Genomic DNA, 6,000 nt, shown 5'->3' with positions numbered 1-6,000 from the left:
TTTGTTGGTTAGTTGATTTTTTGTTGTTGTTGTGTTTGTTTGCTCGTTTCGTGTAGTTGCTTGGTTTATTTTTTTGGGTTTTTTTTTGCTGTTCAACTGGGGAAATTATTCACATTGCGTTTTGAGTATTATTGTTGTTAGTTTTTGTTTTCGTTTTGTTTTTATAAAATCAATAAAAAGCGATTTTTTTTTTTGCTGTGTTTTTTTGTCTGTCAGTCAAAGCGACAACCGTTGATTTTTGGTTTGTTTTGGTTTAGTTTGGTTTCTTTGTTTTTTGGGCAATTGTTTCCTCAATTTTTGTTTTTTTGTGGTAGGCTTTTTTTTGTGGTTCCTTGAAGAGAAAGAAAATTAATTCAATGTAGACGGTGACGGGACGGAGTTTCGCTCTCGCTCTCTCTCTCTCTCACTCTCACTCTATTTATTTGTTTCTCTATCTATCTTTCTCTTTCTTCTGCTCACTTTCACACAGCTTGAGGCACAATTGCCACCTGTCGTCGCCGTCGTCCGTAGTCTGAGGCTTCTCGTCTCTTTCACTCTGCTATTGCTAATGTTTGTTTTTGTTTTTGTTGCGGCATTTCATTTAATTTTATACATTGCGCATTTTGTTAACAGAATTTTTGGGGTTGGAGGAAAAGCATTTTCCGGCAACCAAACCGCTCCCCGCCGCACCGTATATGGCACCGATTATTTATCGTTTGCCTGCTGCCGGCTGCTTTTCCGTTAGGTCGTTGATATTTTTTGTTTCTTTCCTTTTTCTTTATTTCTGTTTTTTTTTTTTTTTTGGTTGGTTGTTTGTTTGTTTGTTTGTCTTGCGGTTGAGTGAGGCTGCAATAAATCAGAATCAAAAGAGACTTGGCATTAAATTGTTTATGCATGTGGTTTAACATTTACATTAATTACGTCTATATGGCTTTCAATCACTCAATCATAATTAAACATAATCACAACAACAGTTCGGCAACAGTCCATGTCTCGCTACACACTCTCATTTTCATTTTCATTCATTGTCATTTTCATTTTCATTAGTGAAATCGAAAGCAAATAAAAGCATGAAACAAAAATGAACGTAATGAAGTGAAATTTTTGCAACAGAGACAGTCGACTTGTTTATACTCTGTATGAAAAGAGATTTGGTAGGGCATAGATTATTATTCTTAATATAACTTCTTCTCTAAGGATTAATATTTATAGTCGCACATCACACATCTTGATATATTTTCTAATATAAGATCATGAAAACAAATTATCGAAAATATTCGTTTTTCTATTCAAAGTCTGTCAAAACATAGTGAAATATATTTATTGTTTTTGAAAATTGGCTCATAAAATATTAATAGCATTTGATATTGTCGTCTTAAATTAGCTTTTTCTGACTTTTACTTCCATTATTCTTGATGCAGTGCACAAATTTTTGCATTTATAATCATAAAAATTTTATATGACTCGTTTATGAATCACGAACTGAATCATAATCAAATAATTGCAACTATAAACTTGAGACTTTATTAGATGATATAAAAAAGAAATTCGTCTTGTTTAATTTTCATAGTTCTATTAAATATGAAAAATATCATTGAAATTAGTTTTGACATTTTGTGTGGATTCAACTTGTTGGTTTATTTATTGTGTAATTTTGCATTGATGCAGAATAATGGAAAAATTGTCAAATAGTCAGTGAACAGATAAGAAAAATGTTGTATTTTCAATATAGAATAAGTAAAGTACATTATTCTAATATTTGGATTTAAAGATTTTAACTTTTTATTATTTCTTGACTTAAAATGACATTAAAAAAGTCTAGGTAAAATCATAAAATTATTGAAAATTTATTAAACTTTATGAATTTTATGTATAAATGTAGAAAGGAAGCTTTATTTCATAGATCTTTACAAAACTTTAAATACCTTATTGAAACTGAAGTGAAAGCAGGGTATACAAAAATGTGTTGCCTACTTAAGTGGGTTGGAGTTTTAATTGGCATTGCGCATACGCCAGGTTATACAAACATTCGCAAAGACACACTTAGACTCACACTCCCACTTAGACACACACTCACACTCACACAGAGGTGTTTTCATGCACATATGACTTATTGCTACTAATGTAGCAATACACATAAAAACCATTTCATATTCATTTCAGGTTTCCTTACATAGACAATTTCAATTTCCCAAAAAGCCTGCCTGTGTCCTGTTACTTCTGTGTGATTGTGTGTGTGTGTGTGTGTGTGTGTGTGTGTCGACAAGAAATCTAACGAATTTTTGATATCCATAACCTGCACACACAACTCACAATCCGAACAAACTAAGCGTAAACTAAGTATGCATGCAGAGATAATGATGACATGGTTTAGTTCATTTCTAAGAAATCAAAGAGAAAATCTTTGCCTAAAATTCCAACTAAAGTTAATTAGTTGTTGAAAAGGTTTTTCATTGATTCGCCCTTTAATGGCAACCGACAACTGACTAAGATTAATTGGTTAAGTAAGTGAGTAAAATGGCCCGCAGGGCTTTCTTTTTTTCTCCCTCACACAGAGCCAATTAATTGAACTTCAATTTTAACGAAACAATCTTCTTAACCCTAAGATAAACATACGAAACGAAACAATGCTTACACATAGCAATTAATAATTTTCCGCCAAGAGGAAAATGAAAACAGAAAAATAACTTGAGGCTAAAAAAAATTTCAATTAAAATGTTGCAACTTTAATTAAAGGCTTATGTATGTATATCGAAAAATTGAAACTAAAGTTAACTTGGATATAAAAAATGTAATTTCTTTGTTAGCAATTTTAGGCTATAAATTTTTATATATTTTGAGACATTTAATAGTTATTAAACAGAATTTCGCATGTCTTATTCACTTACTTGTTTGCTTTTTCGTCTACTTTTAGTTTGACTTTTGGCTAGCAACATAAATTATTTTTGGCAAATTCAAGACATTTTATCTGATACTAATTTGCATCCTAAGTAAAAATATGTTTTAGCAGATAAAAACATACTTTTATATTTAATAACTTTATTTGTATGTACATTAATATTTGAGTGAATTGTTTTGTTTTTTTAAGAAAAGAAATAAGCTGTGGTATAATATGATAACATGTTTATTGTATTAAGACTTAAGACACTTGGCAAAAGGTTGAAAGCTATACTAAATTTTGTGGCTCACATTTTTAATCCGCTTTGCTTGAAAATTCTTTATCCTTTTGGCATTTTCCAGATTCTTGTTTTCTTTGAGAATTGAAATTGATTTTCATTTGCTTGGTTTTAAATTGAAAAGCAAATAAATTGTAAGAGATACTTTCATGGGATACTTTTCATCATTACAAATACGTGACTCTCGTGTAAGAGTATAAAAATTGTCAGGTAAGATAATAATTTGTTGCCTTTGCAACAAGGCAAACTAAATAAATGAGCAGAGATAACAAGCTTAAAAAAGCAATTTAAAATTTCTAAATTTATTACAAATGCATTAGAAATCCTGTTTTAATAAGCCTAAGACAAATGTAGAATTATAAACATTTTCAGCACAGAAAAAAAGACTCTAACTACGTTTTAAATTGTTTAGCGAAAATTCAAATTTACTTAGTTTTACGTCTTTCTGAAAAAAGTTGGTATTATTAATGTCAAGTCAAGCGTCTGAATACACATCAAGAGAAGACTACTTCAAAAGAGTTTTCATACATAATTGAGGTTAATTTATGCATAAATACATGTACACACATACATATACATATATATTCTTGGGTATATAAAAAGAGATATCCTTATTACAGCTATTTGAAAAACTTTATCATTAAACTTTGACATTTTAGTAAAACTTTATTTGTCCACTGCTGCTGGTCCTTGTCAAAAATTGAGTGAAGCTCATTATGTTTATACAATTATGTCTTTATATATATTTCTTCACTTTCTTTTCATCGTTTTTTTGTTGGTTGCTTGTTTGTCTCCTCATTTTGCTTCTTTTTTTTTTGTGTTACGTACCCCAAAAGTTTTGATGAACTTTTGGCTTACACTTAGGCATGCGAATGATAAGGCATAAGAGAAAGAAAGAATGAGAAGCCAACAGAATGTATAATGAGTGAGCAAACACTTTGCAATTTAAATATATGAAATATTAAAAAAAAAAAGATGCATAAAAATTCTAAAATTTTAATTCCATATAAGAAACACGTGTTAAACCGAAAATTGGTTTAGCTAGTGTGTGTGTGGGAGTGTTGGTGTGTGTGTGTGTGTGTATGCATGCAGGCCCACAATGGAAATATATATATAAGTAGGTGAAAGCAGTTATCGTAAATTGAAAATGGCGGCTAGTACGCGCTGTCGCTTGTCGTTTTGACGTTGATGTTGACGTTAGCGTCGCAGTTTGCCGTTAATTATAGCGACAATACATGCACACATACAACGCAACTCTCACACACACACACACACATACAGTAGATAGAGAAAAAGGGGGCGTCGAGAGTGTGAGTGAGAGAAAGAGCTAGAGAAATGCTCACGCTTGCATGAAGGGACGGGCTTCAGTTTTTATACTCAATTTTTATTGCATACATTGAGGCGCTGGGCTTATTGAAAGAGACTTTTGGCATTTGTTTCATGACGTTTTGTTATTATGCTAGTGTTGTTCTTGTTGTTGCTATTTGTGTTTGTCTTTGCTTTTGCGGTAAAAGGCAGACCGACGGACTGAACCATTCCGACTAACCCAACCGAACAGACAATAAATCAATCAGCTGTGTTAACATAAAATTCCTGCGCAGACAATGCTGCTCAATGTTGTGTGTGTTTTTTACGTTCACCTCTGCAATTGTATGTGTGTGCCTGAATTTCGTTCAGTCTCTATGTGTGTGTGTGTATGACTGGCGTGTGCTATTAACCAAAAAGGTCAACTTCGTCTACAATTGAAGCCAAAGGAAAAAGGCTTGTACCTCCTTCCATTGCCCATTCTTTTTTTCGGAGTTCTCCTAGCCCATAAAAAATGTATATATACATGTATGTGTGTGTGTGTGTTTGTGTATATAGAGTGAGCAAAAGAGAAAGCAAGACAAAGAGTAAGGCCATTATTTGGTCTGGCTGTAAAAACGGAAAACCCACTTGACTTTAATTTTCAGCAAGATTTTTTTCGCCAACAGCCAAAGCAAAATCCGAAGCTGAGCCAAAAGCAAAAAAAGTTGCCTTGCTAGCAGCGTTTTAGCAATCATAAGAATGGCTTTTATCTACACATAAAAAGAAACTTAAGTGCTGTGTAATTTCTCTCAACTTTGTTAAAGCTTTAAAATATCTAAAACCAAAAAAAACACAAAAAGAAGTATGAAAATGCACCCTTTAAATAATTAAAATAGGCTACAACAAAAATTACCAGCTAATGCCAATTTATTGTTTTTTTTTATTAGGTCTAAAATCATAAATAAATAATCAAAAATGGCATGACTAGGCCAAGTAGATTAGCAACAAAATGACTTCTTAATTAGATTTTCACGTTTTTTTAGATTTGAACCATATTCATGTAAACAAAAAATAAGACGCAACTTTTATAATATTCAACAAGCAATTTAAAGAAAAATTTAAAGCACTTCAAGTTACTTAAATAGCTCTTTTCATTCAATATAAATATATAAAATCTTGCACGATTCACAAACTCGAACGGAAAGTGGGTGAAATAACGCCGCGTTAACACAGTCAAAAGTAAAAACTTTTCTTTATTAAATGTAGCTTTATTTGCAGCAATGAAAAGAGAAAATTGTGTTGGATTTCCGTTTTTTCAATTGAATGAAATTTAAAAAAAATGAAAAGAAAATATTGTGCTACTTTTCTTTAATAAAAAGTCCTTAGTTTAGTTTCTATCAAAAGGTCCAAAGTGTCTAAAGAGATCTATTGTAAGTCTAAAAACCATAGTTCAACTGGGTCTTAATGCCAAAAGTTATTTTTATTTGTTAAGAGCAAAGCTAATAACTTTAATATTGCTTTTTTACCTTTTCTTTTACCTATTCTGACATATAAGTCA

This window comes from Drosophila willistoni (genome assembly GCF_018902025.1).
Source record: "Drosophila willistoni isolate 14030-0811.24 chromosome 2L unlocalized genomic scaffold, UCI_dwil_1.1 Seg72.1, whole genome shotgun sequence".
In the NCBI taxonomy this organism is placed as follows: Eukaryota; Metazoa; Arthropoda; class Insecta; order Diptera; family Drosophilidae; genus Drosophila; species Drosophila willistoni.
Note: the sequence above shows the minus strand (reverse complement) of the source record.